The sequence below is a fragment of the Hyperoodon ampullatus genome (assembly GCF_949752795.1).
Source record: "Hyperoodon ampullatus genome assembly, chromosome: 5".
Classification (NCBI taxonomy): Eukaryota; Metazoa; Chordata; class Mammalia; order Artiodactyla; family Ziphiidae; genus Hyperoodon; species Hyperoodon ampullatus.
This window is the reverse complement of record NC_136918.1, coordinates 78474835-78490356: the sequence shown is the minus strand read 5'-3', so window position 1 is coordinate 78490356 and position 15522 is coordinate 78474835. Positions and strand designations below refer to the sequence as shown.

The following is a 15522-nucleotide window of genomic DNA, read 5'->3' as shown; positions in this document are numbered from 1 at the left end:
CATTCCTACTACACCTAATTTGATGAGAGTTTTTATCATGAAAGGATGTTGAATTTTTGTCAGATGCTTTTTCTGCATCTATTGAGATGATCATGACATTTATCCTTCGTTCTGTTCATGTAGTGCATCATATTTATTGATTTGAATATGTTGAGCCATCCCTGTACCCCAAGGATAAATCCCACTTGCCTCATTGCGTATGACTTTTTTTTTTCCAACATCTTTATTGGAATATAATTGCTTTACAATGGTGTGTTAGTTTCTGCTTTATAACAAAGTGAATCAGTTATATATATACATATGTTCCCGTATCTCTTCCCTCTTGCGTCTCCCTCCCTCCCACCCTCCCTATCCCACCCCTCTAGGTGGTCACAAACCACCGAGCTGATCTCCCTGTGCTATGCGGCTGCTTCCCACTAGCTATCTATTTTACATTCGGTAGTGTATGTATGTCCATGCCACTCTCTCACTTTGTCCCAGCTTACTCTTCCCCCTCCCCGTATCCTCAAGTCCATTCTCTAGTAGGTATGCATCTTTATTCCTGTCCTGCCCCTAGGTTCTTCATGACCATTTTTTTTTTTTAGATTCCATATATATGTTAGCATACGGTATTTGTTTTTCTCTTTCTGACTTACTTCACTCTGTATGACAGACTCTAGGTCCATCCACCTCACTATAAATAACTCAATTTCCTTTTTTTATGGCTGAGTAATATTCCATTGTATATATGTGCCACATCTTCTTTATCCATTCATCTGTCGATGGACACTTAGGTTGCTTCCATGTCCTGGCTATTGTAAATATAGCTGCAATGAACACTGTGGTACATGACTCTTTTTGAATTATGGTTTTCTCAGCATACATGCCTAGTAGTGGGATTGTTAGGTCATATGGTAGTTCTATTTTTAGTTTTTTATGGAACCTCCATAGTGTTCTCCATAGTGGCTGTATCAATTTACATTCCCACCAACAGTGCAAGAGGGTTCCCTTTTCTCCACACCCTCTTCAGCATTTATTGTTTGTAGATTTTTTGATGATGGCCATTCTGACTGGTGTGAGGACATATCTCATTGTAGAGATTTTTGCATGTGTTCCTCAAGGATAATGGCCTGTATTTTTTTTCTTATGTTGTCCTTATCTGGCTTTACTTTTTTTAATAGTCACAGTGTATCATTCTTTTTAATTCTGTTAGTTTTCTTAAAAATTTCTAAATCAGTATCCACACATAAGATTATTTAATAAAATACCCTCCTTTTTGGGGGTAGGGGTGGATATTGTATTTGTCACATGATTCCAATTTTATGACATTCTGGAAGAGGCAGAACTATGGAGAGTTAAAAGATCAGCGGTTGCCAGGGGTTTAAGGGATGAATAGCAGAGCACAGAGGATTTTGGAGGCAGTGAAACTATTCTGTTGGACTATAATGGCCGATACATGTCAGTATACATTTGTCAAAACCCACAGAATGAATGTACAACTCCAAGAATGAACCCAAATGTAAACTATGGGCTTTGGGTGATAATGATGTGTCAGTGTTCGTTGGATTATAACAAATGTACCACTCTGGTGGAAATGTCAATGGTGGGGGCACTGGGTGTACAGGGGTAGGGAGTAGATGGGAACTCAGTAGTTTCCATTCAATTTTACTGTGAACCTAAAATTGCTCTAACAAATAAAGTCAATATTTTTAAAAAAATCAAAGATTTCTTCTCTGATATTCATAAATGAGACTGGGTTCCCCTCTCAGCAGGGGAAAGAGATATTTGCCAAGTGGGAGAGCTTTTTGAAAAACAGATGCCTCAACTGTCTTCCAAAGAGTTTGATTAATAGGTCTGAGGCAAACACGAGGTCTCTAGTGTTGTTTTTTATTTTAAAGATTCCCAAGTGAATTCTGATATGCATCTGCATGCAACTGAAAATCACTATAGCAGAGCAAAAGTTTTATTGGAAAATAATGCAAAATACAGCTGAAATGTAGGCTTAAGTTGGATTGAAGACAGCTTAGATAACAAATGAAATAAAATCTATAGAGGTTTATGATTTTTAAAAAACATGTAATAGTATGAGAAAATTATATTTATCCTAAGCAAATATTTTTAGGATATTATCACCTAAGTGATTAATTGAAAAACTTAAGTTACTGTCAATAACTTTTCACTCTCTCAGGAAGCAGAAGCCTTTAAAATTAAAGCCATTATGCCCCATTTTCCTCTTGTTTTCTAGGGAAATAAAGCCAAAAAAGCAATAAAGTTAAAAACAAGATGCAAAACTGGTGGTAAAACAGAAATGTACTCTACTCTTCCAAAATGAAATCTCCCAGTTTCCCTTTCATGTCTATTTAGTTAAAATTATCAAATTGTGCTTATTTTTCCATCCAGAGTGATTTTATCTATCCCTAGCTATTCACACTGCCACCAGTCTGATCCAGGTCCCTGTCATTCTACAGCTAGATAACTGCAACAGCTCTAACCACCCTTCCTTAACCTCAGTCTCTTTGCTCTTCAATTCATCCTTCACACAGCTCTCAGATTAATCTCAACACCTTTTTCATTATATAACTTCAATGCCTAAGGACCTAAAATGAGTTTTTAGCACTACTTAGATCAAATCTGAACTTCTTTGTCCTACAAGTTCCCTTGGCTTTGATACTCTTTCCATTTTTCATCCATCTATTCCCAAAACACACTGAGTGTAGATCTTTTTATATTTTTATTATATTCAAGATGGTATATATATTCAGTGTGCTGAGTCAATTCAAGCAGTCAGTAAGCCCCTAACCATTGTGAATATTTAACATTCAAAATATTCTTTGTGCAACACTGTAAAATGTTAGTATACTTAATTCTATCATATAAATTGAGTATAATTTTATTAGAAAACATGATGTGTATTTAATATTAAAAAAACCAAAGACCACAAGAAAGTATGACTACAAAAAAAGCAAGTTACAGGTTTATAAAGTTATGCATAAATGAATTTTAAGTATAAGAAATTTTCAGTTCAATTGTGAATATTTTTTGAACCTATTTTTTCATTAGAGAATGGAGAGGTATCAGCCTGCACCCCAGAGTACATGCTCTCCCATTTGTAAATATTAATTACTCATCTGTTGTTAACTTCTAGTCAAGTAGTAGTGGGTCCCTTTAAAATATTTTAATAAAAATTAGGAAAGAAAAATGAAATTTAAAATATCCTACCCATTTCTTCCCAGTAAAATTATTAGAGTACCTTTATTTTAGTGACAACATTCTTGCGTTCAATGGAGGCAAGGTTTGAAAAACCCTGCAATAAGCCTCCTCTGTGAGAAGTCAATGATACAGATATGATTCATAGGTGCTCACCTCTGATTACATCTCATAGCTCTAACTCCATTAACTTAATAGAAATCCCTACTTTCTTTCATGTCCCAGCTTCAGACCTTCTTCCACTGAGATGTTTACTAATAACCTTTGACCCTGAATTCTGACCTCACCTTCCAGTACCTACAGGTTCCCAACATGCAAGGTTCCCCAGAGACATTCTCAATATCCAAACATTTAAAGGAAAATATTTACCAAAGATTTGGGGAATTCACACCCCAAGATTCAGTAATTCCACTTTTGGAATGTACACAAAGGCAATAAAATCAGCAGTATGTAGAAGAATATTCACAGCAGCATGACTGTTACAATGAAAAACTGTAAACCTAAAAATTCCAAAACGAGGGCTTGGCTATGGGACATAATCATAACATACTTCAAATTAAGAAAAACAGAACAATTAACACATGAAAAATCGGGGTGGTAGGAACAAAACCCCAATTTATACTATTCTCTATACTTTTTAAAACATTTCATAACTTAGAATACAAAAATCTTAAGTAGAAATTAATATTCTTCTTTATCTTCCAAATTTTCTACAGTAAGCAATATACTACTTATACAATAAGAAAAACTTTCAAAAAGTAAAGCTGGAAGCATATATTTACCACAATGAGGCTTCCCAGCCTAACTAAAACATTAGATTTCTTTACTTTTGGCTAGAATTTTATCAACTCAACATGCTGTTATTTTATCAAAGTTCTAACTGAATACTTCAGGTCTTTATGAAAGGGAAAAACTACTTTCCCCTTATAGCTGGATATTTTTAGAGAGAAATCTTTCCCCAAAAATGGCATAAAGGACTCCTTCATGGGGGGAAAAAAAGCGCAAACTTGCCTTTATCCAATTCATATTCATTACTGAATCTAATATATCTATTACATGTACACTTATAAGGGTTTTAATGTTTTAAATTAAGATTTAGCACCTACAGGATGTATGTGCTTTCCTCCCAAAACATATTAACAACTCAAAGCTCAGAAATTTAATTTTAATCTTCAATACTAAACAAAGTACTGAGCGTACAACACTCAAATGCCATGGAAAGAATGAACAGGCCAGAAATAAAGAGTTCACGTAAAGAAATAAAACAATGGATTTGGTAGGTTAATCCATACCAAAATTATCTTTTTTAAAAAAAGGATAAACTACAAAGATAGAACACAAAAGGAGAGAATCAGAGGTGACAGATGAGATGTCAAAAACTTTTTAGAAGTCTTAAAACAGATGGCCCTGGGACTTCCCTGGTGGTCCAGTGGTTAAGAATCCATCTTGCAATGCAGGGAACACGGGTTCGATCCCTGGTCAGGGAACTAAGATCTTACATGCCGCAGGGAAACTAAGGCCGCGTGCCACAACTACTGAGCCCGTGCGTTCTGGAGCCCGCTCGCCGCAAGGAAAGATCCCACATGCTGCAACGAAGATCCCATGTGCCGCAACTAAGACCCGACGTAGCCAAATAAATACATTTTTTAAAAAGATGGTCTAATGATATGTTACTAGCGAAGCGGAGAACTCTGAAGGCTAAGCACCTGTAAAGAAGCTGATTCACACTACCCACAAGCAGGAGGCTTCATAGACAGGAGCCCCCCCGCCCCACCAACCCCAGGCATCTCTGAATGTAGAGTGAGGAACAGGACTAAAAACTAAAAGGTTAGTTGAAAGTCTACAAAACAGCCATCACATTCAGACTTCCTCCTCCGTTGTGCACAGCCAGGCAACAGTCCATCCCCAAGCCCCCATGGATGTTGAGAGCATTACTCTGAAGAAACTAAACTAGAGAGACTCTAAAATGAGGGACTCCAGTGTAGGTGATGTGCTATACAAAAGACAGGATTACATGAACACAATTAACAGTGAGAACGCCAGCTTCTTTTCTAAGATGAGTTCTCAGAACATGGCATCCAGGTGTGTATCCTGCAGGCAAGACTGGAGGCTCTCTTTTACTTTTTTTTTTTTTAATTTTATTGAAGTATAGTTGATTTACAATGTTGTGTTAGTTGGAGGCTCTCTTTCTCAAGGAAACTGACAAGCCCAAGAGAAAAGAACTATGAGAGTCCCCTCCCCCCATAAATGGCCACAGCTACCCTGTTCACCCTTTAACAAGCCACACCTATAGTTTCCAAATCAGTTTTTAGCACTTCACTCTTAAATAGGAATGGACAACCATAAGTTTACCAGACATCCAGGGAGAGCCTCTACAGAGAAAGACTGCAATGGAAACAAAGGAACTTTGAAGAAACAGAGCAATGAGGGGTACAAAACTTTAAAAAAAAAAAACAAAACACTATCATTAATACTGTCCTCAAGAGGACTATAGTGTCTATAAAATAATATAAAGATATCATAAGAATGAGCTCTAAGACATTAAAATATGGATAGGAAGTAACAATTCAGTAGAAGGGTTGTAAGATAACATTAAAGAAATCTCTCAGGAAACAGAACAAAAAGACTAAGTGATGGAAAAAGGAAGGAAAAGAAAATTAAAAGAACCACCTAAGAATTCTAATACCCAAATAATACAAATTCCAAGAAAGACAAAAATATTAAATGAGAAAGAGATTATCAAAGAAACAATGCATCAAATTTAGAGTATTCATTCAATGAAAGACACCATGGACAAAACTAACAGAAAGATGCCAGGCCTATAAAAGATATTTTCCAATCCTAAAACCAACGGAGCTCCTGCAAACCAAAAAAAAAGACAGGAAGAGTTCCCTGGTGGCCCAGTGGTTAGGATTCCAGGCTTTCACTGTTGTGGCCTGGGTTCAATCCCTGGGTCGGGGAACTGAGATCCCGCAAGCTGAGCAGCACAGCATGGCCAAAACAAACAAACAAACAAAAAAGACAGGGACCGGAAAGGAAAGATAGACAAAGTACAAAACAGACAATTAACAAAAGGGAAAACCTGAATGGATACAAGAGATGCTCAAATTCATTAATTATCAGAGAATGTAAATTAAAACAATGAGAGGGGCTTCCCTGGTGGCGCAGTGGTTGAGAATCCGCCTGCTAATGCAGGGGACATAGGTTCGAGCCCTGGTCTGGGAGGATCCCACATGCCGCGGAGCAACTGGCCCCGTGAGCCACAACTACTGAGCCTGCGCGTCTGGAGCCTGTGCTCCTCAACAAGAGAGGCCGTGATAGTGAGAGGCCCGTGCACCGCCATGAAGAGTGGCCCCTACTTGCCACAACTAGAGAAAGCCCTAGCACAGAAACGAAGACCCAACACAGCAAATATAAATAAATAAATTAATAAACTCCTACCCCCAACATCTTCAAAAAAAAAAAAACAATGAGATACCACTTTATACCCGACTAGCAAAAATTAAGAAGTTGGATAAAACCAAGTACTGTCAAAGATGTGGGCAAACAAGAAAACTCCTCACTGCTAGCAGGCACATAAACTAGTTCTCCTATTCTATGACCCAGGAATCCCACTCCTGGGCATACATCCCAAAGAACTTCTCACACAGGTCCACAAGGATGTACAAGTAAGAGTATATTTACCACAGTGTACTTGTGATGCCAGAGAGGCAACTCAGGTGTCAGTGATTAGGGAATAAAAAGTAAAATGTGGTAGATGCACATTATGGAATTCTACATTATACACAACTATATGTACACACAACGAAACAGAAAGGTCTCCAAACAATGCTGAGTAAAAAGAGTAAGAAACAGAACAAGGTCTATAACACAATATATAAACTAAATACACAAAACGCACTATATATTTCACAATGATTCACATATAATCAAGGAATGTATCAGCCACAATGCAGTGGGTGCCTACTAGAAAGGGTAATGGAAGTAGGGCTCAGAAATGAAAGAGAAAAATTTAAAGGACATTGTACAGTTTGATGATAGTGTCAAGAACTGGGAAGCATAATTAACTCTATAACTCTTTTTACCTAAGGCCCCAATAATAATAATAAATAATAAATAAATTTCCCAAAACTAAAGGACACAAATCCCCAGGTTGTAAGGGTCCATCAAGTGCCCATAAGTGAAAAAAAAAACCAAACAATCAAATCTAGGGACATTATGGAATTTCAGGGGTTAAAAATAATACCCTAAAAGCTTCTGGAGATTGGAGAAAAGACAGGGAAGGTCGCATACAAATGAAGAATGAGAACGCCTTTGGACTTCAACAGCAACATTAAAATGCAGAAAACAATGGAGCTATGACTTCCAAACTTTTTAAGCCTAGGTTTTTATACCCAGCCAGATTACTGATGAAATGTTAAGGTAGAATATAGATATTTTTCAATCGTGCAAGATCTCAGAAAGTTTTCGCTTCCCAGGTACCCTTTCTCTGTAAGTTAAGAAAATATGGGAAACAGGAGATCCAATACAGGAGAAGGTCAAAGAGAATTTTAAGGGCGACATAAAGAAAAGTTCCAGGATAACAGCTGTGAAGTAGACCTAGAAAGTAACCAGTCCAGATTGCATTAAAAGGACAGAAGGTTCCAGGACAGCTATCTCATGGAAGTGGAAGTGGGAAAAAAAGGTGTTACTCCTGGAAAAACAAAAATTGGTTAAGAGAAGAAATGATATCACAATATACTACATGGTTCAGCTATAAACATTTACATAGTTATAACTGAACGTTGACTTAATAAACACCTGTGATAACTATATTAAAAGGATGGGAGAGGCAGTGTGTAAATGTGGAGGAAAGTCAATAGATAATGTCTAAAACTGCTATATCAAGAAATAGCAATAGAAGCAAGTTATTTATAAATATGAAAGAGGAAACAGCTAAAAGAAAGAAACTGGTGGCCTCTAAAGTGCAGAGGCTAGGACGGGGACAGTTGTTTTCAGAGAATATTCTAATTTAAAAATTGTATTTTTTAATGGCAGTAAAGCAAGGAACTCCAATAGCCCTTCAGCTTTTAGTAAATAAGATCTTCACAGTATCATTTCATGATGTTAAAAAAACTGCATCTAGTTTGTTCTGCTGGAGACTGCACTGCAAACCAAGACAAAAATCAAGTTTTAATGATTGATGTGAACATAGTACAAATAGCCCTGTGATTGAATACCAGCTCCACCACTTATTCTGTGAAGTAGGGCAAGTTACCTAACCATCCTGTACATGTAGCCACCTTCTCAAAGAGGTTTTGCAAGGGTAATTAAGTGAAAACACCTGATGCAGTGCTTGAGCCATCAATAGATGTTAGTACCTTTTGCTTGTCTTTCTGCCCCCTAGCTAAAAACCCCCATTTTGACCCCAAGCTGGCTTGCTGGTCACAGAATACGGAGACTCATGGACAACTCAGCACATATCCCTCTTCATGCTGAAAAATCAATCATGATGAGTAAGCAGACTTATCTTTGTATATGAAAAGCAGCATTATTCTTGTTATGTGAAAGAGATTATCCCCATTATCCACATTTTGGATTATTGCCTGCTTTCAAGAACTGTCCCAATTAGTCTACTACACTAGATCAGAACCATTTTGTCACTAAGGTCTGTCATGTAGGGTCGTTATCATCTTTAAAAACAAACAAACAAACAAACAAAAAACTGTACGGGGGCTTCCCTGGTGGCACAGTGGTTGAGAGTCCGCCTGCCGATGCAGGGGACACGGGTTCATGCCCCGGTCCAGAAGATCCCACATGCTGCGGAGCGGCTAGGCCCATTGAGCCATGGCCGCTCAGCCTGCGCGTCCGGAGCCTGTGCTCCGCAACGGGAGAGGCCACAACAGTGAGAGGCCCACATACCACAAAAAAAAAAACTGTACGTTCCACGAGTCTTCATCCCTGCTCTTTCACTGCAAGGACTTAAAATTTCCTAATGAAGGTCCTATCTGGTCCCTCACTGTCCTGGGGCCACCTCCTGCTCACTGCAGCAAGAATAGAGGCAAATCAGCCCCCAATCAGCTAACTGAATTGTTTACCATTTCCAATGTTTTCTTCCATTATTATGGCTGAATTCAGAATACCTTGCAAAGTACAGAAACCTTAAAACAAAGAGATTAACAGGGAATTATCTTTATCATCACTATGTCAGTCACCTTTACTTGCATGGCCAAAAGTCTTAGTTGATTTTATACAAAGCATACATACTTCTAGAAACAATCTGACAAGACTTAAAAACACTAAATCATAAATCATCAAGACTTTATCATTAATTCAACAAACACTATGCTAAAATACTGGAGATAAAAATAATATATAATCCCTACTTTCAAACCAGAGGGAAAAGGTAAAGACAAAATCAAGATCAACAGAGAACAAACAGTCCAGGAAACAACTGAGAGCAGCAATTCCAGACTACCTGGTATAGTTTATAACACAGTTGAGGCTAAGAAAAATTATGAAAACTATGAAAGCTGAACACAGCTCTGAGACTCCTGATAGCCAAAGTACAAAGAGAAACAGGATGGCTTACAAATACAAATGATCTAATAAAAGCAGTCATTTGTTTAAATTTAAAAAAAAAAAGCAAAGGAAGAAAACAAAAAGGCCTATCACTGAGGTGTTAAAGAACGTGTAAGGTTTCTACTTTATAAGGATCAGTAAATAAATTAGAAACGGTGCCTTAGATAGCAATGAAGAGTTTTTTCATGTTTCAATCCTAGACAAAAGTCAAGGTACAAAATATTATTAATTCATAGTTCTGTGAAGAAACTTCTATGAGGATCTAAAGTAACATAATGCAAGTATACTGACTTCAGGTGAAGCGTTAATTTCTATCATTTAGCTTAGTCTAGGTTTTTATAAATGTATGTTTTGTTTCCCTACTAGATGGTAAACTCCTCAAGGCTTATGTTGTCTGATTCCATTTGAACTTCCTTTGCTATTTAGTACAGTTTCTGCTCAATTACGACTGATAAAATGTCATGCAGTCAATATTTTTACTCATTATTTGTTAGTCTTCCCTGCAACACTATAAATTCCATGACACAAGAACAGTGTCTTCTAGGGGCAGGACAGGAATAAAGATGCAGACGTAGAGAATGGACTTGAGGACACGGGGAGGGGGAAGGGTAAGCTGGGATGAAGTGAGAGAGTGGCACGGACATATATACACTACCAAATGTAAAACCAATAGCTAGTGGGAAGCAGCCACATAGCACAGGGAGATCAGCTCAGTGCTTTGTGACCACCTAGAGGGGTGGGATAGGGAGGGTGGGAGAGAGACGCAAGAGGGAGGAGATGTGGGGATATATGTATACATATAGCTGATTCACTTTGTTATGCAGCAGAAACTAACACACCATTGTAAAGCAATTATATTCCAATAAAGATGTTTAAAAAAAAAAGAATAGTGTCTTGATCATGTCTACATCCCCAGTCTCAGGGCCTATGAACACTCCAAGTATTCGCTGAATTAATGGACCAAATAAAGAAAACGCAACCAAGAAGTATGAAAGGAGAGGAGAAATAATTCCTAAATTAGCAGTGATTCTGGTTCTAAGGCTGGTTCTAACAAGAGCTGGAACACCTTAGGCAAGTTACCTAACTTCTCTGACCCTCGAAGCTTTAATCTGTAGAAAAGGAAAAAATAACATACTTCAGAGTTACTGTAAGCATTAACGTTTTACTGTACAAAAAGTATTTAGCACAATATCTGGAAAGGAGCTCAATAAATGTTAATTCCTTTACCTTTCCTCATGTTCTCCACCTTAAAACCCGGTATTACACATAAAAGTGCCTTCCAAGAATAAATTATTTCAGTAAAAGTACAATAGAGTTCATTCTCCATTTGCTTTGAAAAGTTAAAATTTCATCTCTTCAATCTTTAAAATGGAGGGGGACTAGCTTGTGAATTACTTTCAAAATATCACAAACGCAAGAACAAGTTAAGAAAAAAACAATGTCAAGAATGATCCTTGAAGCAACGTGGGGGGGGCGGGGGGGCGGGGAATCACTCATCTACTGCGAAAAAATAGGGGTTTTTAAGGAAGTGCTCACTAAAGGAAAAAAGGCTTGAAAAAGGTAGAAACGTTATTTAATAGTATGTTTTAGCAAAAATACTTCCCAACTGTTTATTCTGAATTTAAACCTTAAAAAATTAATTATTTTGACATCGTGAGCTTAAAAGTGGAACATAACATATAATTCCATTCAAACCTAAAACATTCCTTCATGACGACCTCCCAGACTCCAGTCATCCTTCAGTTTCATCCTCCCCTTTTGAGCTTAATCGAATACCTCGCCGCTTCTCTCGCATCACCACTGACATACGCTGTGTGCAGACGAAGTTCTGTCATTCCTATAATTACCACACCCCTGTCAGACGCTTCAGGCCCATGTTGTTATGACATCTGTAAACTGCAGTCCTCCGTCTGTCTCCACCCGCACAGCGCCCCCTCCCCCCCCCTTCCAAACCACCGGCTCCGGCTCGGGCTGTAACTTGTGAATTCCCGAGACGGTCCCCTCCGGCCTCGGTTAGGATTTTTACACGCCCCCCACCCCTTGCTCTTTCCTGCCTCAGTCGCCGCACTCCGCGCGGCCCACCCACGCCCCCAGCTCGCTCGCTCCGGGCCGCGGCGCTGGCTCCGCACTCCCTCCTCTCCGCCCCGCTGCCTCGGCGCCCCGCAGTCCCCGACGCTGCTTCCAGCCCTGCTGCCGCGCCGCCCCACCCCGCCTCGCCTCGCCTCGCCTCCACCGGCGTTCCCGAAGGCGAACCAGTGCTCCCCACCCCCACCCTCCTCTCCGCCGGCCGCGCGGCCGTTGGGACTGCCTGGCCCGTGACGCACGGACGCGCAGCGAGCGCCCAGGCCCAGGAACCCGAGCTCGAGCACGGCGGCGTCCCGCCCTCACCGCGGGGCCTCCCCCGCACACAACCGGATCCGCCGGATCCCCCGGCGGGAGGGGGAGGGGCCGGGGGCCGCCGGGGCCCCGCACTCACCAAGCTCAAGGCAGCCGATCCCGGTGCCACTGCTGGGGTGAGCCTCTGGCTCGCTCGCTCGCCTGCCGTGCCTCTCCCGCACACAACCTCGAAGACCCAGCTCGCGCCTCGGCGGTGCTCACCAGGCCTCGCTCGCCGACAGCGCCGCGCAACCAGCACAGCGAGACCCAGCTCAGCCGGCGTTCGCAGTACGCCTGCGCGCGGGGGCTGGCCCGCGCGCCTGCGCGCGTCTCTCCTCCACCCTGCTGCAGAGGCTGCCGGGAGGTGTAGTCTTCCAACCGTCCTCGCGAAGCGCTAGCGGTTAGCCGGGAACCAGTGGAGAGTCTGGAGTCGGGAAGGAGGTCCGGTTGACATGGTTCGCAGTTAGTGGCAAAGGTTGGAGAGTCATCCTGGAGTGACAGTGAAACGGTACTTCTTAGGCTGAATTGCAAAGTTATGTCTACAGACTTGTCTTCGAAGCTCTTCCAGGGCGGATCGATCCTTGCTCACCTCTGTCTATAGCCTCTGACAGGCTTGTTACCTAATACACGTTTACTGAGTAAATAATGGAATGAATGAAGCCTGAGGGATTACTAAAAAAAGAGTTATAAGTCAGCGCTTCATGTCTAAGGCATTCACATGCAGCATGTTTGAGAAACTTCTGGGTATTTCCTTTTTTAGTTCTCTCCCGTCCCCTTTGCCTGATAATGTATATAAGCAGTATCAAAAATCATTAAGAAATTAAATGAAACACAAATGCTTGCTTTACTCTCAATAAATGCTCTCAAACGAAAATTTGGGACAAATAGTTGTTACTGTTAAATCTGATGGAATTCTCTTTGAGTTTAATCCAATTGTTTTTTAGCAGTGGCTTCAAAAGAAGAAAGACTGGGGCTACCCTGGTGGCGCAGTGGTTGAGAGTCCGCCTGCTGATGCAGGGGACACGGGTTCATGCCCCGGTCCGGGAAGATCCCACATGCCGCGGAGCGGCTGGGCCCGTGAGCCATGGCCGTTGAGCCTGCGCGTCCGGAGCCTGTGCTCCGCAACAGGAGAGGCCACGACAGTGAGAGGCCCGCGTAACGCAAAAAAAAAAAAAAGAAAAAGAAAAACTGAAGCCAGCCAAGCAGAGGTCACAGAATACAAAGTCTCGCATGCGACCTGGTTTATCAAATCAATCTAAACACCCACGGAGAAGCAAGGTGAAAGAAATGGGGTAGCTCTATAACATAAGTGTGGGAGAGAGGACCTTACTGCCTGAATCCTAGGCTATGCGATGTTCATTTGTCCTAGATCTCTTTCTGCCACGTCAGTATTCCCCACTAACGGTGTGTTTTCTAGGATGAGCTGAGTTTGAGCAAGGGCACTGGGGAAAGGGAATGTGTTCTAAGGGAGAGACTTGGAGGCAAGTGTGCATGACCGCAGCTAAGCTGAGGACAGATCACTTTATTCCAATCAGGAGCTAATATTATTCAGAGCTGGACTTTAGTATTTGTGAAAACTAGTTTCTTTCCAGTTCACCCTTACTCCTAGTTAGGGTATCCCGTGAGGGTCTGGACCAAAAGTCTGGGGTATTTACTAGGGCCTCTCTTCCTTGACCCAACCTCTTCAGCCCCATGAGACAGTCAAAAGCTCTACTCAGTTTTTCAGCCACTGCTTTCAGAATTAGCAATCACTTCAAGTGGAAAAGTAACAGCAAATATCAGGCTCACCTCTCATGGGTTCACTTTCTTTTCTTCCAGATCTTGGACCCACAGATTCTTACTGCTGTGGTAGCTCTTCAGTGCCTTAATGTTTTTTATATTTTGTCCAGCTATTCTCCGTGGTGGGAGGATTTGTTCAAGACAACAACAGTAGTCCATTGCTGAAGCAGAATTCCTCTATATATGTTACTTTTACAAAAATGTTATCATACCATACATGGTGTTTTGTTAGCTAATGTCTCTCTGACTATATCTTTTTGTATTAAAAATTTTTTTAATTTTAAATTATAGAACAGTAGTTTTGCTATTACAAACAACACTGCTGTGAACATTCTTGTACGTATCTTTGTGTGTACAGGGAAACTGCTAGATCCTAAGACATTGCATCTTTAACCTTACGAGATGTGATAGGCAGAATTCTCAGATGGCCCCCATGATCTTTGCCCCTTGCTGTTACCCTGTATAATCCCTACCCCTTGAATGTGGGTGGGAGCTTTGACTTACTTCTGGCCAATAGAATATGGCAAGGATGATTACATTTCATTATAAGTCCCTGTCTTAGCAGACCAGAGCTAGACACTCTCCTGCTGGCCTTGAAGAATCGAGCTTTCATGTTGAGAACTGCCTATGGAGAGGGCCACGTGGCAGGGAACTGCAGATGGTTTCTAGCACCTGGGTGCAGCCTCCAGCTGACAGCCAGTAAGAAGCCAGGGCCCTCAGCCCTACAACCACAAGGAAATGAATTCTGCCAACAACCTGAGATGGCTTGGTAGTGGATTCTTCCCCAGTCAAGCCTCCAGATGAGAAGACAACGTGACTTAAACCTTGATTGCAGCTTTGTGAGACCCTGAGCAGAGGAACCAGCTCAGCTGTGCCCGTAATCCTGGCCCACAGAAACTATGAGATAATAAATGTGTTATAAGACACTAGGTTTCTGGTAGTTTGTTCCACAGCGATGGAAAAGTAATATACTAGATATTGCCAGATTATTTCACAAAGTGGTTGTGCCAGCTTATGTTCCACAAGCAGCTGATAAGGTTTTCTTTTCTAAACAACCTTGCTAACATTTGGAAATGTCTTTTTTATTTTTGCCAAATGGATGGGTGTGAAAATACATAATAATAAGATACATATATTAACATAAAAACACGAAAAATAAGTTTTTACTTGCAATGATATATTCCGTTGTATTTTTTTCTGTTGCATAAATGCTATTACTTAAAATAGCAATAGGACTCATTAAAAGTGGCAACTAATAATAATTAATAGAAGGACTAATTAAGAAAATAATTTGTGAGAAAAATCCAACCTTTTATAGCATAATATATATATATTTTTTAAACATTTTTATTGGATTATAATTGCTTTACAATGGTGTGTTAGTTTCTGTGTATAACAAAGTGAATCAGCTATATGTATACATACATCCCCATATCTCCTCCCTCTTGCGTCTCCCTCCCACTCTCCCTATACCACCCCTCTAGGTGGTCACAAAGCACCGAGCTGATCTCCCTGTGCTATACAGCATAATATTTTTATGTTTCTTTCTGTCCTCTGGTTCAGCAACTTATTTTAACTCTTTCTTAAACTCTTTATCACATATTCAAATTTTGTAGGCTA

General features: G+C 40.5%; 1 protein-coding gene and 1 long non-coding RNA gene across 3 annotated transcripts in view; one reads left to right on the top strand and one right to left on the bottom strand.

The window, feature by feature from the left end:
* KPNA1 (karyopherin subunit alpha 1) overlaps nt 1–12305 on the bottom strand; it is a 69395-nt gene extending 57090 nt beyond the window's left edge. Inside the window, exon 1 of the mRNA XM_079704672.1 lies at nt 12224–12305. The gene's annotated coding sequence lies outside the window, so the exon portion shown is untranslated. The remainder of the gene's footprint in view (nt 1–12223) is intronic.
* A 191-nt stretch (nt 12306–12496) lies between these two features.
* Nucleotides 12497–14784, top strand: LOC307054011. 2 transcript variants are annotated; one of them, XR_013810924.1, is made up of 3 exons: nt 12497–12631; nt 13068–13401; nt 14468–14784. It is a non-coding gene; the product is annotated as an uncharacterized lncRNA (long non-coding RNA). The 2 variants fall into 2 exon arrangements; XR_013810925.1 differs by lacking the exon at nt 14468–14784 and adding an exon at nt 13942–13988.
* Nucleotides 14785–15522: the final 738 nt, after the last annotated feature.